At 43.7% G+C, this 19,513-nt stretch overlaps 1 protein-coding gene across 3 annotated transcripts in view; it reads right to left on the reverse strand.

Moving 5' to 3' along the window:
- The window catches only part of tspan4a (tetraspanin 4a), an 84,070-nt gene that overhangs the window by 50,479 nt on the left and 14,078 nt on the right, over positions 1–19,513 (reverse strand). The window lies entirely within an intron of this gene.

Here is a 19,513-nt window from a genome sequence, read left to right on the forward strand (position 1 = left end):
GCGTGTGCGTGTTTGTGTGTGGAAATTTGCATTGATGAGTTGATAATGGATTAAAATACCCTCCCCAAACCATTTGCCAATCCCCTGGATGTGTGTGTTTATATGTCTGTGTGTGTGTGTGTGTGTGTGTGTGTGTGTGTGTGTGTGTGTGTGTGTGTGTGTGTGTGTGTGTGTGTGTGTGCACGCACGTGTGTGTGTGTGTGTGTGTGTGTGCACGCACGTGTGTGTGTGTGTGCACGCACGTGTGTTTGTATGCGTGTGGGTGTGTACGTGTGATTGTGGGTGTGTGTTGTGTGCGTGCGTATGATTACGCTTCACTGGAGTAAGAAAATGTATGATTCCCTCAGCTCCCACTGTGTTTTTACACACAAATACACACAATGGCAACTCTCCTGGTATTTAATTGTCTGCTTCTTTTTGCAACATTCTCATCGTCCCCATTTTCTCTCCCTCTGGTATTCTTTCTCTTTCTCTGTCGTAATATATCTTGCTCTCTCTTTGTCTCTTTCTCTCTCTGCATTTCTCTTCACTTTGCACCCGCCTCCTCTACTTGCATCGCATCCCCCCTCCTGATGCCATGACCTCCTCCCTGTCTCCCTTCACCACTTCACAGCCCCCCCACCCCCTCTCTCTCATTTATTTCTCTCTCTTGCTAGTGCTCTGGTTACAAATCTTTCTTCACCCTTACTACACTACAGAACTTTAACATCTGCCCAAGCCAAACACTGGTAAACCCGATCCTGCACGCAGACACGTGCACACAAGCAAGCGCACACTCTCTCTTTATCCCTTTTGTGGGTCCAGCCGGCCACACCACAACCGCCAGTAATTATTATCCAGCCGGAAAACATCCTTCCCAACCACAATAAAGGAGGGGGGCTCCGGACCTTAAGAGAGAGTGGAGGCATGAAGGGATTCAGCCAACACTGCCCTGAGGATCCCACACAGTCTGTTAAGGAGAAGATCAGTCAAATAAAAGGCTCAGCTCTCCCTGCCTGCTCACCTACACACACACACACACACACACACACACACACACACACACTTTCACACAAATACATACATACTACCTCGACATACAGTAATACCCACAGACGTGCTCACAAACAAACACACCAACAGAAGTTCATGCACACACATGCATACACACAGATACCACACACACGCATAGAGAAACGTTTACACACACACACACACACATACACACTTTTTCCGTGGAGGAGGCAAGGGTGATATTTCATAACACATTGGACATGGACGTAATAGCATGACCTAAGTGATGAATATTTTAAAGAGAAGAAATGCCAAAATAAGGAACTGACAGATAAAATAAAATAACCATAAGGGGGCAAGAAAACAACACACAAAAAAGAAAGAATGAAGAAGGTCTAACATCGCTTCCAGAATGTTTGGCTCACTTAAAGGGATACTTCACAGGTGGACATATGAAGGTTATATGAAGTAACTGATTCTATGTATTATAAATGTGCAAAAAGAATTAGATTGGTTCATCCTATCCTGAGAAAAGGCAGAAAGTGTCTCTCTGGCTCAAAAGTAAGAAATCCTCCAACTACCACAGTGCATTCCGCTCGCTGCACCGCCTGCCTGTTTCCGTTTGGAATAACACATTGTAGCCAATGTGTTAGTAAAAAAAAAAAAAAAAAGTACTATGCTTAGACGTCTGTTTCTCCCGGCGGGCTTTGGCTGGCGTTTCCAGTTCACTTTCTGGGTCCGGAAATATGTATCTAATACCCAACTGTTCAGATGAGGCGTAAAGCCTGGGTGAGAGGTTACACACACTGTCCTCGCCAGAAATAGCCATTTCTTTTAGAAGAAACTGGCATCGCTGAAATTCGCTGCAGCACAGGGACTCTGTGTAAGTGTCATGGACATATTATCGAATTAAGGTAAGTGTCTATTGGCGAACAGAGCAAACCGGCACGCTCCGGCGTTACACCGAATTCCGTGACCCACCGAAACGTGTGACCCCAGGGGGCGCTGTTGCACATTTTCTGCACGCAGCACGAGTTTGAAGTAGACATGCATGAAGTCGAAAAAACTGTATTGACATAAATGAAACATGATATCTCCCCCCACCCCCTCACTTTGTTATTAAATGTGCTTAATAAACAGATTTGATTTGATTAGCATTTAACAGACCCATACAATGGATGGGCGTTTATTTTACGTTCCATCACCGTGGCTTCTTTCCCCATAAAAAGCTACAGTCAGTGTTTAATTAGGTGATTTACCTTTGAGCATTTCCTATTGTAGGCTACTGTGTAAAATGCTGTTTAGAATTAATGTTAGTATCAAGAAAAGAAAGACCCGCCCCTGGGGTCACACTTTTCGGTGGGTCGCAGAATTCGGTGTAACACCGGCTCTTCGTCCTCGGCAACAGGCAAGCCGCAGCAGCCTCCCCTTCTATTTGTGTCAATTCTTCCTGGCTGTATTCTGGCTCGTACTAATAGCCCTGAATTTCCGAATCCAACAATAGATTTTCAAAATACTGGTGAAGAAACATGGCGGACATTGTGTTTACAACTCGTACGCAAGCTCCCGTCCCCCCTCATTCCTTATTGGTGGGCTCACAAATTTGCAGAACCAGTGGTTTGTAGTCCTCGGCCCTTCTAGCAGGCAAGCAAAGAAAATTAGATCAGGAAAGCTGGGCCAAGGGAAGACTGGGTTAGACTGAGGAAAAAAAAATTAGATTACAATAGCAATTTTATAATGATAGAACGCAGGTTCTGAATGGGTGAAGTATCACTTTAACAGAACCCAACAGCCCAGGAAGGAAAATTATGAGAGGTGTGATGGTATAGGGGCAGATGGTTTCTACCTGTTAAAACACTCACAGCACAGTTTAGTGTAGAAATTGGTTGTTAAAGCTTGATCATGCCCCTCCCTGGCATTAACATTCAGCTGGTTGTTGCTTTGCATAGTTAAAACCGACGCATGGTCGTGGTGTGTGGGAGCATGTACTGGGTGAACACGAGACATTATTAATAAAATAAATGGTCATAAAAGGTTTCTAGAGATTTTAAACAGCTTCATCGAGATAGGAAACAGATTGACGACTCGCTCATTAAATCTAATTAGCTTTGAACTGAAAACATTTGATTAGTACTACTTGTTATAATTGCCAGGGATATTCTGCTAAATGTAAAAGCAGACGTCTGGAACTAAATCCAGGTTTTGGTGTGAGAAAAGAGCGGACAGCTACAACTACACACACACACACACACACACACACACACACAGACGCACACACACACACACACACACACACACACACACACACACAGACAAACACATACACACAAACACACACACACACACACACACAAGCTCAAACACACGCACACACACACTCAGGTTTACATATGCAAACACACACACACACACACACACACACACACACACACACACACAAACACACACACAGACACACACACACACACACACACGATTCCAAGTTTCCTTTCCAATAAGACTAACAAGCAAAGCTAGTAAAAGATCCATAATTATTGAGCCTTGTAAACACCCCTGGATTCTAATGAGATCCTGATTTAGAAAGCTTCCCTCATCGGTAATCCAGTTCCAGCAGAGGAGCCCAGCACCAGCATGGAGCCCGATGATAACCTGCCTTAATTGGTCTGAAGCCATTAAGGAGAAAACACAGCTTTGATTAAAGCGGTTTATCACCAGCTGCGGTTCACGCAATGGTCACACACACAGCTGCTGTCACAACATGGAGGCTCAGTCACAAATTCTTCATTCACAGTGAATAGAGAATGAATCGACTAAATATATAAATCCATGCAATGATCAGCCTGGTAATATCGTCTCCATGGCAAGGCCTGTTTTACTTGAAGCAGTTTAGCAGGTGAGTGGAATAGGCTTTGGGGTAAATGCTGTGCTCAGACACACTGACAATGTCTAACTTTGCTTCATTAACATGTTAAACTATTCCCCCAGCACAGTTGGCTGCCACAGGATGCCAAAGGGGGGTCAGCCAAAGTCAACGGTCTGGTGTAAAGGCAAAAACAATAATGAGAAAGTTCACGGATAAAATGTCAATGGTCAAATGTTGTGTATACCGTTACCTCTGTCCGACTCTAAAAGTTATATTGTTGAAACGCAGAAAGATGACGGGGATACAGTTTGCATGTTCAGCCAGCTTCCTCTGGAAAATAGTTTATCCTTATTAGACATTGTGCTTTCTGTTCAGAGGATTCAATTTAGAAGACCGTCTGTGGTTCCTTTCAGGAATGGCATATCGTGTGGCCATTAAGATAGAGACAAAGGCCTTTTTTATATTGGAATTTTTTTAATTTATTAGGCCATTTGGTCACAGGCGATAGATTTATCTTCTCGGCTGTTAACAAAGTGGTTCACAAACTTTTGTGAACCACTTTTTTTTTCCTTTTTTCCAAACCAGGATGAGTTCACAATCCCTGCGGTGCGTGCTTGGACCAGCCTCTGGTAGAGACAGCATATTATGTTGCATTGTAACCACAATAGATGTGGTTACAATGTTCATCTTCAGAATATGGCACTACTGGCTTTTGATCAGAGGAACAGCGGGGAGTTTCCTGTGCCTGCTAGTATGCAGCAGGAACAAATCGTGGTGGTTCTTTTGAAAAGCACGCAAGCGACGCCTGGTTCTGGGAGATTGAACACTAATTCAACCACGAACATGAAGAACACACTATGTCATAGCATGAGTGTGAGAGATGTGGGTTGTTTGTGTGTGGGTTTACCGGTTTATTGGTTTGTGTGTGGGTGTGTGCATTTGCGCACGTGTTTTTATGCATGTGTGTCTATGTTTTAGTGCGTTTGTGTGTATGCGTGCATGCTTGTTTGTTTCGGTGTGTGCACATCTAAATAAAGATTTTATTTGCAACGGGGAGATTCCTGTAGCTTTGACTATGTAGGCTGACAGCAGTGAGTCGGGTCTAATGGAAGGCAAGATAGCGATGCCTGGTCCTGGGAGATCGATGGGAAAAATGTGTTCATCACGTCAACACCAACACAAAGAAGAAAAGTCCCTCATTGTTCCCCTGCGTACAATTTTGTCTCACTCAGTTTGGCAGAGTCTCCAACCGCCCCCGTCCCCCAGCGTTAGCTTGATGACGTGGAGCGGCCCCGATAATAGGTGAGATCATTAGGCAGATGGCGCTGCAGAAGAGTGTTTGCACCCGTGCAAACAACCTTGATGGATTTGACCTCATCATTCAGTGTGAACACATAATCTTTACCTAATGGATTTCCGGCTGACTATTTATTAACAACTAGGTTATTTTGAAAACGAAGAAGAACAAGTGTATACATAATACAAATAGGGCTATACCACTGTTACAGTCTGGGTAAGGTGTGGATCAAACTGCATCCAAGTGCGTAAAGAGGGGCAGCAGGCAAAAATTCGTTTGACAAAACAACCTCTTTAACTAAGTAAGTAGAAATGCAGTACAAAAAAACTGACAAAGGACAATGTCCCAGCAAAATACAACACGACAAACATTGAAAGTTGAAGTTAGAGCAGGGAGTGAGGGGCGCAGAGGGAATAAATAGGCATGACATCCTAAGCACAGGTGTGGATGATTAGTCCATGATTGTAGGGTGTCTGGTAAGGATACCAACATGTGTGGCTGAAGTAGAGCACCTAGAGGTTGCTGCAGCCCCCCTGTGTAACAGTGCCCCCCCTCCGATGAACGGCTCCTGCCGTTTCACCGTGGTGGTGATGCCTCCTCAGGGTGATGCCTCTGGAATCTGGTGGCATAATGTGTGGCCTAGGAATCCATGATCGATCCTCCGGACCAGACCCCCCCAATCACCTGAAAACTGCAAACCCAGCCCGACCCCCCGACAGGCCACAATCTGATTCACTGTAAATCACTGGTCGACCATCAAGGAGTCGCGGCGGGGGTTTAGGGGGCGGGGGAGGAGCCAACAGACTAGAGGTGGCGGGTTTCAGGAGTGACACAGGGAATGTTGGGTGGGCCGCATGGAACAGGGAAGTTGTTGATCCTGTCGGGTTGATCCGGCGGATCACTTTGGAAGGACCGATAATGCGTGGGGATAGCTTCTTGGGCTCCGTCCGAAAGATAAGATCCTGGGTAGAGCGCTGCGTCGCGCATTCTTGCTCTGGAAACAGGGGGGCCTGGTTACAATACTGGAACTGAAAGGGAGGGAGACCAGTGGCAGAGCTTACCAGTGTGTTATGCGCACACTCTGCACATGCAATACATTGGCTCCTGGATGCCGGGTCGTTTGAAGGGTAGCACCTCAATATCCCCTCCAGATCCTGGTTAACGAGCTCCGTTTGGCCGTTTGACTTGGTGTGAAAGCCAGACGACAGGCTGAAGAAAGTGCCGAGGCAGGTAGCAGACGCCTTCCAGAACCTGGAGACGAACAGGGGAACTCAGTCTGACACGACATCCTGGGGAACGCTGTGGAGGTGGAACATGTGCTGCAGCACCTGCAACATATAGGATGCGGTCTCCTGGGCCAACGGGGGTTTGGGAAGGGGTGGCTTTAGTAATCCGGTCGACCACGACCAGAATAGCAGTGTATCGCTTCGAGGGGGGGAGGGCAGATATAGAAGGTGGGGCAATGTGGGACTAGGTAAAGGGAACAGGTAAAGGATGGAGATAACTGGCCACCGTTGGCCAGTTGGCTGGCTACCCCGGGATGGCTAGTGGGGTTCGAGGTGTGCACCCATAGGAGTAGTCGTGCAGCCTTGGGAACTAATTGTCTGTTCGGAGGTCCTCCTTCGGGATCTGGCTCGTTGCGCAGAGCCGCTCTCACCAATGCCTCAATGCCCCACAACACTGGGGCCACAAACAAAGCAGTTGGAATGATGGAACCACGGTGCTTCTCGACTCTGATCAGACTGCCTGGACAAGGAGTTTGGTTTAAAGTTCACTGATCCAGGCCTAAAAGAGATTGTGAGTTCAAATCGGGTAGGGAAAAGCGCTCACCTGGCCTAACGCATATTCAGCTGCCTCGCCACCTGGATATAGGCCAGGTTATTATGGTCCGTCCAAACGATGGATGGATGCATGGCTCCCTCTAGCCAGTATCGCCACTAATGCCAGGTTAACCGCCAGTAGCTTGTGGTTGCCCACATCATAGTTCCGCTCTGCCGGGGACAAGCAACATGAGAAGAACAGGAATGAGTCTTCCGATCTGTGGGGTGACGTTGGGACAAAACTGCCAACACGGCAATGTCTTAAGCGTCTACCTCAATTATGAAGGGTAGAGAAGAGTCAGGGTGATTTAGGATTGGTGCGGTGGGGAAGTCGCGCTTCAGCTCTGTGAAAGCACGCTCAGCCTCCGAGGACCAGGCGAATAGCATCAAGCTCTTGAGCGCCTGGGCTGACAAGGGCAATTAGAAAACCCTAAGAAACTATCCGACTGCATGACCAAGGACAACTGAGGACAGCCCAGCACTGCGCTCACCTTGGCAGGGTCCATCAGGAGATGTCCATTGGTCACTATGAACCCTAAGAAAGAGACGGCATGAAACACACCTTTCTCTCCCTTGACGAACATGGTGTTTCAGGAGACGTTAAAGAGGCTTCCTGACGTGCTGCTTATGCTCAGTGATATTCTTGGAGAATATTAGGATGTCGTACAAATAAACAAAAACACTTTTGTCATGGAGGTCCCTAAGGACATCCTTAACCAACGTCTGGTATATCCCAGAGAAGTATGGTTCCTTGTAAATTATCTATGGCACAGTCATAAGGTATATGGGGGGATACGACCTTAGTGGGTGCCTTGATAAACTTGAAGACCTCCTACAAATCCCAGTACTCCCTGGGAACATTGGACATGTCTAGGTTGCTATTACCCTACCTAACCCTACCTGTGGAGACGAAAGCTAGACTTGTTGGGGATCCTGTCTGGTATCATCCTTCTGAGCGCTCCACTAGGAATACACTCAGAAGGATGACACTGGGGGGAAGGTCAAACTCCCCCACATGTCCACCTGTGGAGACAACAGCTAGACATGTGGGGGTGTTTGACCTCCCCCCCAGTATCATCCTTCCGAGGGTATTCCTAGTGGAGGGCTCAATTTCTTGTTCCTCACCCCCATGTTCTCCTTGTTGTCGATGCTGGGCCATTTCCCTCTTGACGTACCTCTGATCTGCAAGATGTCCCGTCTATCTGGCGTATCGTATTCTGCCTGCTTTGTTTCACCTCAACACAGATACTAACTTCCTCCCATTATCACTCCACCTAAAATCATCCCTCTCTCTTTCTTTCTCTTTCCCTGCCCACAAGCATCTCCATTCACTCTACTGCTCCACCACTGCAGCAAACACACCCACCCTTCTCGATTGCCCCTTTTTAATGAAGCTCCTCTTTTTATAGCCTGCTGAAGGTGCTATAAAATATATACCACTGTACCACTGTATACACTCACAGTGGTACAGTGGTATGATAGTCAGCATTCATTTCAAAACCTTATCAGGTCAACAGGCCCAAGTTAACCGGGGGATTGCTCTTCAGTACTGTCAGGACAACAACCTCGCTCTCAACGCTGACAGAACCAAAGAGCTCTTGGTGGACTTCAGGAGGAAGAGACAGACTCAAGACCCCATCAACATCATTGGGTCTGCTGTGGAGAGGGTAGAAAGCATTAAGTACCTGGTGGTCCACATGACAAAAAACCTCACCTGGGAGGACCACATCAACCAACCAAAAGCACAGCAACGCCTAGTTCACCTTAGGCAGCTGATAAAGTTTGGCTTGGGGCCCAAGATCCTGAGGGCCTTCTTCAGAGGCACAACGGAGAGCATCTTAACAAGATGCATCAAAGCGTGGCACGGGAACTGCACTGCTCAATGCCGCAAAGTGCTGCAAAGGGTAGTGCGGACAGCAGATGTGTGTCAGGAAGGCCCTTAGAATCATCAAGGACCACAGCCACCAAGCCACAAACTCTTTGAGCTATTGGCATCGGGGAGACGGTACCGAAGCCTCGGGGGCCAAAACCCGGAGGATGAGGAACAGTTTTTTCCCCCAAGCAGTCAGGCTCCTGGAGGAATCCACTACCATCAAACCAACCCAACACACGATACAACAAGAGACTATTCAAATACATTTCTACTTCATTATTTACTGCAATTGCACACATTTTTTCCAGTGCTCTGTATTTTGCACTAAAATCCACCCTGGCTGGTACCACTGCCACTTGCTCACTTTACATTTCTGTTTACATTTCTGTTACTTACTTTTACCTATTTTTCTTACTTATTTTTAATTATTTTTAAATATCTTTTTACTTTATATTGTATTGTTTCTGCTATGTGTGTGTTGAGGGACCAAGCATAAGAATTTTACTCTTTTGTCGTTGTGCAATAAGATTGTAATAAAATAAATTCTGATTCTGATTCCGATTCTGATTTTTAACTTTTAAAGCTTGTTATATTTTTTGTCTCCGCTAACATTTTCTATAAACAAATTGACGCATTCCTTCCTGCTTACTTTTTCGAGTCATTGGCCGTTATTATTGTTCTTATTTGTGAATAAGTATTGTGTCAATAAATGAATAAAAATTGTTTTGTTTCTAATGGGTCCCAATTATATTCTTTCTTTACACTTTCTTTCAAAATCAAGTGAGTAGTGACATTTATATGGTTATACTTGTTATAACGTCATAACAATACTCATGAAAGCCGTGGGATTCAATGGTTCAACCGACCTCCTTTTTTCCCAGAAAATTGCAAAACATATTTTATTTTAATCTGTTCTATCTTTTCTTCTTTGTTGTAGAACGACATGGCCATTCTATATTTAATAGAACCATGTACAATTCTTTGTAAGTCTTACAACTACAATCTATTAGTAATGCATCGTTGACGCTAAACCTCTTTCACTAATAGGCAGCTCAACACTAGGGAATAAAAAATGTAAATTCCTCAAAGTAACCCTGCTTTAATCTCACTTGTTGATTCAGTAGCGTGTGGATATCTACAACCAGAACTGTTATCCACATACAACAATGGTGTCGTTTCTATTCACTGGATTAATTTACTGTAGTAGTCTGCATGGCAGCAAAGAAGATATAGACATTGGGATTACAGGTTTAGTATGACTACATGCCAGTGTGGCTCGTACACCCATATAGGGTTTAAGTGCCATTATTCATATGACAACACAATTAGCCGAATGGCTTCTATGGCATGCCTACACTGTGTGTGAAGGTACTATCAGCCTTCAGATATATGCTGTATGACGCCGTTAGACTGCTCACTCCGATGTACTGTCATTCTTTCTTTATGGCTAAGGAAGGTAGTTAAAAAAAACAAAACATTAGGTAGTAAAAAACGTAAGCAAAATCAAGCAACACAGTGTCATGGGGGGAACCTGGCTGGAGTAGGCATGTTTGGTTGGAAGTTGTTCCAAGATGTGTATGATTAGCATTTGAATCGGTTAGGATTGCTAAACTTTAGCTTCAGGATTTAGTCGTCGCCCCCCCCCGCCTATTTTTTAAAAGTCCTTCTGTCCCCAAAATGAGTGTCCTTGTAGTAAGGCAATGTGGTTCGGTATACGTGTTCAACAAGCACCTTTTTTTTAATAACTATATATTTTGAAACAGCATAGCAATTGGGAATTACTGATTTAAGTATTGGCCACATTTATGCTATAATGTTTCGTTGTTACACATTGTTTGTTTGTGCATCCCATGGCCTTAAGGGGCTTGACAAGCTACAATTTTAAAGAAGTTTAAAAACTCAGCGCATTAAGCCCTTATTCTAACAACAGTGTTCTCTTTGTGTCTGATTCTCTACGCATGACTTATTGACCCACTTCTGGAAACTGACTTGAAGCAGCATTCTATTGCTCAAATAATTTAATAACAAAATAGTTCAAAGAAATAAACAGGATGCAACATTATTAATAACAAGAATTTTGAATTGTTGCCCGTACAGCATTGCTGTAAAAATGTTGGAGGGAAGAAAAACTGAACATTTCCAATAATGGAAATAAGAAGGCTCCATGATTATTACACAAGCACACGTTCTTCCAAGCACAATGTGCGTTAAGTGTGGATTTATTTAAAAGTCATTCCACCCAAATTGATTTTGTCTTCATCATTTTGTACATCGTGAAGGGTGCTTTTCTCTGCAGTCCTGCAAGGCCAAATTATGGTAAAGAATAGAGTAGCATGGCTGGTGGTAAACAGGTTGTATGAAATAAAAAATGGGATGGTACTGTTTGCTTAATCTAATGAAATGGATCTATTCTATTGTTTGGGCTCAATGCTAGTATATGAGAGATATATGTGAAAGTGACAAAAATAATGTCATTGAGAATTTAGATCTCTTTAGATCTATCTTTAAAGGAAATCTACTCAGGAACAATTTACTTACTTAAGTGCTTGCTTGGGATCATAAAATAATTGTTCCATCAGACAGTGTTTCAGAGCGGCTGCTCTCCCCCTGTCCTCTTTACCCACACGCGCCTTGTTTCCTTGGTAAAAAGGGATTTGTTGCTGAAGATCTCACACAATGTCCTTCCCTGCTCGTCTCCCTTATTTGGGATTACACAGGCTAATCCCCACTTGGGGTTTTATAAAGCAAAAAGAAATGTGAAAATAACTCCCATTTCCTATGTGAAATAGGTGGGCCCTACAGAAGGGGTTGTTATTGTTGTTGTGAACCTTTGTGTTTGTCATTGAATAAAGTCGTTTGAATCCCTTCGGGATTTGGCGAAAAGCCCCCAGCCAGAGAATAAGTGGGAGGCGTCCTGCTCTGGATGAGATCGAAGTGCGGAGGCATTGTTTACGCATTCCTCGTGGCGCCCCCGCCTGGACCCCTGCCACGGCGACTCACAACAAGGTGCTGTCAATGAGGACACACGGGAGCAGCCACCCCGCCGCCTCGCCTCTTCCATTTCTGCATTAGCGACGCTGGCGGGGAGGCAGAAGCATGCCACCACGTTCGCTTCTCAGCCATATGTGGCATGGAATCCATAAGGCAGTGGCAGAAATCAAGGTCTCCCTCTTGCTGCGGTGTGGGTTAGCAGCCTCACTGCTGTCAGTTATAAAAAGCACAGATACTATCGCAGCCCACAGATAGTACTAAGCCACATATCTCCTACCCCCGGAAGATACAGACTCCTGGGAGAAGGACTCCTCCTCGGAGGTTGAGTGGTAGACATCCCCTGCAGCATTGCACTCCGTGGCACCGGTGGCCCATCCCTTATTACATGAAGTAGTTTAGAAATGGCCCTTCATACAAGGCAGACAAACAACAACAACAACAACAACAACAACAACAACAACAACATGCCCCCGAGATCTCGCCCTGCCAAACTTTCATCGCCTATCACTGAGACGACATTAAACAAACACTGGTATCCTTACGTTGAGGGGGAAGCTGTCATGAGTGAAATAAGGAGAGGAAAGCTTTTTGAACAAAGGTGTGAATGGCTTTAAGCACAGGTGCACCAAGGTTACAGTGAATTCCCTGAAATCCCTGTTTCTTATTACACCTTATCGTATCAGATGACCGTCATGAATAGAAAAGTGTTCACCAATACCACAATGCAGATGCATTTGCAATAAGGAAGCTTATTAGATAATGGTGTAACTGCCTTACATTATTTACATATTCCTGATGCGTCCTTTATAAATATTTCAATATTTTTATTTCTCCAAGCTGTCAACTGTAACTTTTCAATAAAGCCTAATTCATTTATACAGGTGTAGCATGCAAGCATTTTAGCCCAGTTATGAATTATTTGTGCGGTCCTAGAAAAAAAGGCAAGGGTTATTTTGCAGAATTTGACAAATTCTTCTGAGGATGCAGAATCAAACACACTGGTGATTCTCATTATTGAGTAAAACACTTTTTCATGCAAATTCCTTTTAATGAAGAAAAACTGAATTTGTATCAAACACACACACACACACCACACACACGCGCACACACACACGCACGCACACACACACACACACACAAACACATAACAAATTCAATAAACAGCATTTTGAGGAGCTAGTAATATTGAAATGACCTCTATATCGCTGCCGTTCGGTTCTCCCATCCCGACTCATCCAACTCCCTGTTTGTTCTTATTAGCAATTCAATTCAATTTGTCTCCGTCTGCACCTGCACCTGGTATACATATATATGTACAGTTAATATATGAGTGTTGCTGCAAACTGCATTACTTGTTATTTTTTTTCTTTCATAAAATTATAATGCCATTCATTATTATTATATCCTATAATTTAAGTAAGGTAGCCTAACTAAACAACATATGTTGTAACATTTTATAGCCACTCGAGTGAAACACTACAGCAGCCGTTCTGTTTGATGCGCTAGTGTGTGTGCGTGTGCGTGTGTGCGTGTGTGTGTACGTGTGTGTGTGTGTGTGTGTGTGTGTGTGTGTGTGTGTGTGTGTGTGTGTGTGCGTGAGTGAGAGTGTGTTGTATATACATACATAAAAAACACATCAAAAGAGAACCCTCTAATCTGTTAAGAATGGAAATGCTAGAGGAATCCACATATGTCACCAGGAAAAGAAATCCCACGAGTTTCCATTTGACAGCGAATATCCAGATAGAGCATGATGAAAAGCATGAAAACAGGGCAACCATCTCACGGGAGTGCCATGAACTTATGTTATTGGCACAAATATTAGAGTAAACTAAGCCTATAATTCAAGCGCCCTCATCAACAAACAGCCATGGCAGAACAGAGTCCCCATTAGTGACTATTGAGACTTCAGCCACAAGTGATGTCTGCTTCACAATGCATGTGTGTAACCGCGCTGATTGTCAGTGGTGACAGTTGTAGTCCTCAACGCACAAATGGAGCCAGCTTCTCCACGGTTACGGCTGCTTCAGGGGCATGGTTGTTTGTTTTGCTGGCCCCTTGCATGGACGTGCCAAAGTCAGCAAACACGAACCGCCAGGCGCGTTTTCTGGACCCGTCATGCCGAGCCCGTCCTATAGTACTTCTTCAATCAATGGACTGCCGGGGGCCAAGGGGACGGGGGCCTGGACTGGGGGGGGCGGGTGTGCACTTGTATGTGTGTGTATGTGTGTGTGTGTGTGTGTGTGTGTGTGTGTGTGTGTGTGTGTGTGTGTGTGTGTCTGTGTGTCTGTGTGTGTGTGTGTGTGTGTGTGTGTGTGTGTGTGTGTGTGTGTGTGTGTGTGTGTGTGTGTGTGTGTGTGTGTGTGTGTGTGTGTGTTGAAGCTTCTCAGGCAGGCAGGCAGTCTCATTGATCAGGAATATTGGGGGGGTGGATCCAACACATTCAGAACTCTAGCAATCTTTTTCCCTGGCTCGTCCACTGGGTTCTGGCCTACATTACAGTGACAAGTAAACAGAGCTTCTGAGCTGAAGAGCTCCGAAGCTCTGTTTCTTCTTCTCAGACTCTCCCCTCCAACCCCCACCCTGGTCTCACCCTGTATCGGGGTGCCACGTCACCTCCTTCCAAACTGCCACACCCAGTACATTTCCTTGCACAGCTTAATCACATTAAAGCCATAGTTCGACTATGCTCCTCAATTGGACAACTGCAATTGTCCAATTATATATGGCGGTGAGAAAATTGATTCATTGGCCGAAGCATGCCATACCTCGGTACAATAGGTGGTACCCATTTCAACTACTGGTTATAGCGCCACCGGCTGACCTCTTTACGTCACCAGCAACCACAAACTCAGGCGGCATTCAGGGAATATGTTTTCAGTAGACAGCTGTCAGTTAAATTCAGGTCCGCTTTATTGTTCCGACCTCTCGGCCGTATGCGGACTCCACCGGCAGATTACATGGCCCCGAAGTAAACTGACAGCTGAGCAGCCCAAAGCCAAAGTGCCTTTCCCCAAATTCCATCTCCACCATGGCCGAGATAACCCCCACCACGAGTCTTTACTTGTTGTGGAAGTACCAGAGTCAGAGAACCCGAAGCTGTCTTAAAGATTCATAATATCAGAGAATATCCCTGTCAGTTTGGCCGCGGCGAAATTAATGAATAAAGATCGTAAACACGCCGGAGAAAACCTTTACAACCTTTTTGATGACCAAGATTTAGAAAAACATGTACTTTTAATTGAGCCTTGGTGAAATTCAAGCGTAGTGTTTACTGGATGCATGTTGATGATGATACACTTCTTATAGGGGGTAACTACATTGGCATGACACCGGCTTCCTCCAAAAAAAATATATTTCTTTTTTAAATCGCAGTTTCATGTTTTTCGACAGTGACAACAACACGACTACCTACCATCTCCTTCTACTTCCGGCTCACCGCTCCCGGAAAAGATCTCGAGCATGCGCAGAATGCAAAATCCAATTCCAATGCGATTGACCGTAGACATGCACACTTTATGAGTGCAATGCGTGCATCGCGTCAGATTAAAACACGATTTTAATTCGACTAATGTGTATGCATGCAGTTTAATAATCCAATCATAGTCAGACTAACCCAATAATTCGACTGTGTGCAAGAGTGCCAAGCCTTTCGCTAATGCGATTAATGAATAACCGACTGCAGTTTCTAGTGCTTTCTGGTGTTTTGGTGTCTTTGGTGATTGTTTAGGTTTTTCAGAGCGATTAGTTTGTGTTGTGTGATATATGTGATGAGCAATTTTACGTGGTCGATTGTGGCTGATTTAAGATCCTTTATGCAGCTAACACCCTCCCTGCTGTTTGTCCTGCATAAACTACACAAGTACCTTGTTTACCTCTGTGAGAGATTCAGTCTAAAGGGCCAAACCTATCTCTCGTCTATTTAGATTGAATGTAGCCACCTCCGGAAGGGATTGTGACAACAGCTGTCTCCAACCGTTTCCATCTGTTTAAAAATAGAAAACTTCTCTCTTTGCATCAAGTTAGAGTGATCATCATAACAACATAAAAATAAATCACCTCTCAAACGCAAGCTATGAGAGGTATTTTCTACTACAGCCGAGAATCAAGACCACCTAAAACAAACATCGCCGCAGCTAACGATACCACTAGATGTTACTTACAACATTACAAAACATTACCACTCTACAGCAAAGCTGTCGGCGAGATGCAGCAAAGGAGAGAGCAATAGGCAACTTATGTGCATAGCCCTGTTGTACAGATATTGTGTTGAGATATTGATACTAACAAGATAAGTCAGAAAATCCTCCACATTGGGCAGAATACAAAATCCCTGTTGCTGCCTTGCTCCCTTACAGAGCAAACACAGATCAAACAAATGCAATTTTACAAGGCAGGTATTTACCCGCACCTTCAATCCATTCCATATTACTCAGCCTGCCTATCCCGATATTCTACACATAAAGCCAACCATCTTGCCCGTGGAGAATTGTAATCGATGTGTTGCTTTCCATGTAGGTGAGAAAAGATAATTGGCAATAAAGGTGTGTATAATTAGAGATGATACAAAAATGGAATGGAAGGAAAAAAATATCATTCTTCTAATCACCTGGGAAGACGAAAGACAACTTTGATTGTATTTCGAAGTACAACTGGTAATAAGAGTGGGACAAATGCAATTGTATCCATTGGGAAGTGATAAACAAAATGTTAGTCAGTTATGTGTTTTATATGAGGGGAGGATTTTTTGTTTTGGGTGATTTGTCCATTTTCTTTTCATGGTGTCTAGTCTTTTTCCACAGGAATAATATATTTAAAGTTGTCCTCATAAAAACAGTAGACATCTTATGATGTAGGGTTTCATTCACTTCAGGCCAGAGCAGATAAATAGCTAACTTGAAGTGTTCTCACCCAAGCTTGCAAGAACCATAAAATGCAAGCACGCACACTCGAAATAGCATGCACACACTGACACACAAGCCAGCTGAAGACCACTGACGTGTGTCTACACTGTTGAGTCGGTACACACAAAAAAGACGTGGAATGACCCATTGCACAGAATCCCTGCTAATGACGTGTACCGCAGTCGAACCTGCACAAATGGTGAGTCCTTTTCTTTACATAGACACACAAACTCCCCTCTAGATGAAGGGACACTGCAACCTGGGCACCTACCTGCCAAAATAGTTCAACAAAACCTGTCCCTTTGGATAAATCGAAGCTTAACGTTCACTAGAGCCCACCGACAGTATGTACTGCTCATGATCAGCCCCTCTGATCTTCTCCCAAGGGAAGATCTCCTCAAAGTGTTCCAAATGGACGTGTCAGATCAAAGCTAAAGCCATGCTCCTTGGTCTCTAGGTGGCACAAACGGCAGTACTCATAACACTCACCATGGGCCTGCTCCTTTTATGTTCCAGCCAGGGCCCAGGTAGCAGTGGGAGAGAACACACATTATGCCATGAACCATGTGTCCTGGTACGTAATAGGAGTAGACCCATCATTTGTGTTATGAGCGACACCTGTGTCCCAATGACACCTATATAAAAAGGGTCTATTAGGACACGAAACTATACCTCTATCTTCTCTTTTTCAAAGGCGAGCTCTACTGTGTTTTCTGAACTACACCCCCTGCTGTGTGGGATTGATATTAAGCTGACCACGAAGGAAAGGCTGCTGTGCTGCATTGCACTCTGTTGGCCAGGCGAAGGGTCACATCCACCTTTTGGCTGCAACTTCAACACCACACACAATGTGACCTCATTATTTCCTGATTTATATTCTATTAAGCAGCCTCTTACAGCTGTAAAGACAGCCATGGTTCACTGGCTTCCTGCACTACCGGGCACTCTCCATTACATCCATATAGCTGTAATTATACCGTCGCCATGCTGACGTGCTCGTCGAACTTGGAAAGAAGGAAGAAATAATGAATGAAATAAAGAAGGAAAGAAAGAAAGAAAGAAAGGAAGAAAGAAAGAAAGAAAGAAAGAAAGAAAGAAAGAAAGAAAGAAAGAAAGAAAGAAAGAAAGAAAGAAAGAGAGAAAGAAGGAGAGAAAAAGAGGGAAAGAAAGAAAAATGCAACACAATATATAACAATTTGTGGTTTACATTTTTTTCTTTTTACGCCTGAGACAAATTACTATTTGACATTTTTCAGAGCCGAAAACATAATTTGATGCTACAATGTCCTGGCGTTGACTGTAAGGTTAATGTTCTTTAAGTTCTCTCGATTATTTGAAGTTGAAGTTCTGCATAAGTGTAAGATCATAATATGCATGACTATTTTGAGGGTCGTTTTATGGTTGCTCATGTACCAAACATGCATTTTCTGTGGCGGTGTCCCTGCACAGGGAGTGCGTGTGTGCACGTGCGTGTGCGCGTGTGTAACGTAAAGGTTCTTGATTAAATTCGATCGCATTCAGGTGTTTATTGTGCTCACCATTGGTATTTTACATGCCTATTTTGTGTGTGATGTATTAATGTCATCTTATTGACTGTCAGAGTGTTCTTTACACAGACCTTTTGAGGTTTGTGTGTGTGAGAGATAGATGAGAATAAGTCCCGCCTCCGAGGCTCAGGTTCCATCGGTCGAATGTCTTTGGGAAATAATATGGCGTTTTTGAATGATCGTACTTAACAAACTCTGTAGTTGGCGAGGAAGTAAAAGCTGCGTCACGTTTTGAACTGCATACTTTTTCCATCTAATTTCCGGGCGGGACTTATTCTTCAGAGGTCTATACCAAATAACATCATAGTTAATAATCAGGTTGCGTTTAGGTGTGTATTTGTGTATTTGCCATAGCAGAAGTAAATAATTTATCGGATTTCTGGCAATATACGTTTTGGGCAGGTTTTTGGTTTTTAGTCTATAGTTGAGCTGAAAATTGCCAACAGCAAAGCTCAGCTACTCTATATTTTATCTCAAATGTATTCAAACTTGATTACATTAGCTTTTTGTTTAACTCTTATACTTTATCTGTTTCCAACCATTCAAACCAAATGTTTTAAATGGTGTGCATGTTTACATTGTTTACTCCATTTAGACTCTGTTCAAATCCCTTCTCTTGATTACAGCACTCACCTCATTTTCTGCAGGAAATGCATTTTCTAGTGTTAAACATGTGTCCTGACATATTTCATAAAACAATGGTTGCTAAGGATGCACAAACAAATTCATATTTGTTGTCGGTATCATGTCTCAGTTTCTGAGTTAGCGACTGAGTTAAAGTGCTCAGATGAGGATTGATTATATTTAAGTATTGCCTGGCTCACATTCTTTTTTAAATAAATAAGCCATGCAAACAGCCTTTTAGCAATTTTAAGAAAAACAGTAAAGAGATAAATTAAATAATCTGTACATGTGGATTAAGAAAATGGATGGATATGCTCTGGGATCGTTTGCATTTCACATGATTAACAAGAGTTAGCAATTATTCAGTATTAATAGGATACATACATTTTGTGATTTTGAAATGAGAGTTGTTCATGTAAAATTCAACAAAATACAAAATGCAGAATCTCAACAAACCCTGACAACCCCTCCCCAAACCCACCCACCCACACTCACACATTATGCCTACTAATCACAAATGGCCCCTCAGCGTGAGTGGTGGACGCAGGGTTGAGTGAAGGTCACTCAGGACCCCAAGGAGAATACATCTGGACAAACAGAT

Source organism: Gadus morhua, chromosome 14, assembly GCF_902167405.1.
Source record: "Gadus morhua chromosome 14, gadMor3.0, whole genome shotgun sequence".
Taxonomy (NCBI): domain Eukaryota; kingdom Metazoa; phylum Chordata; class Actinopteri; order Gadiformes; family Gadidae; genus Gadus; species Gadus morhua.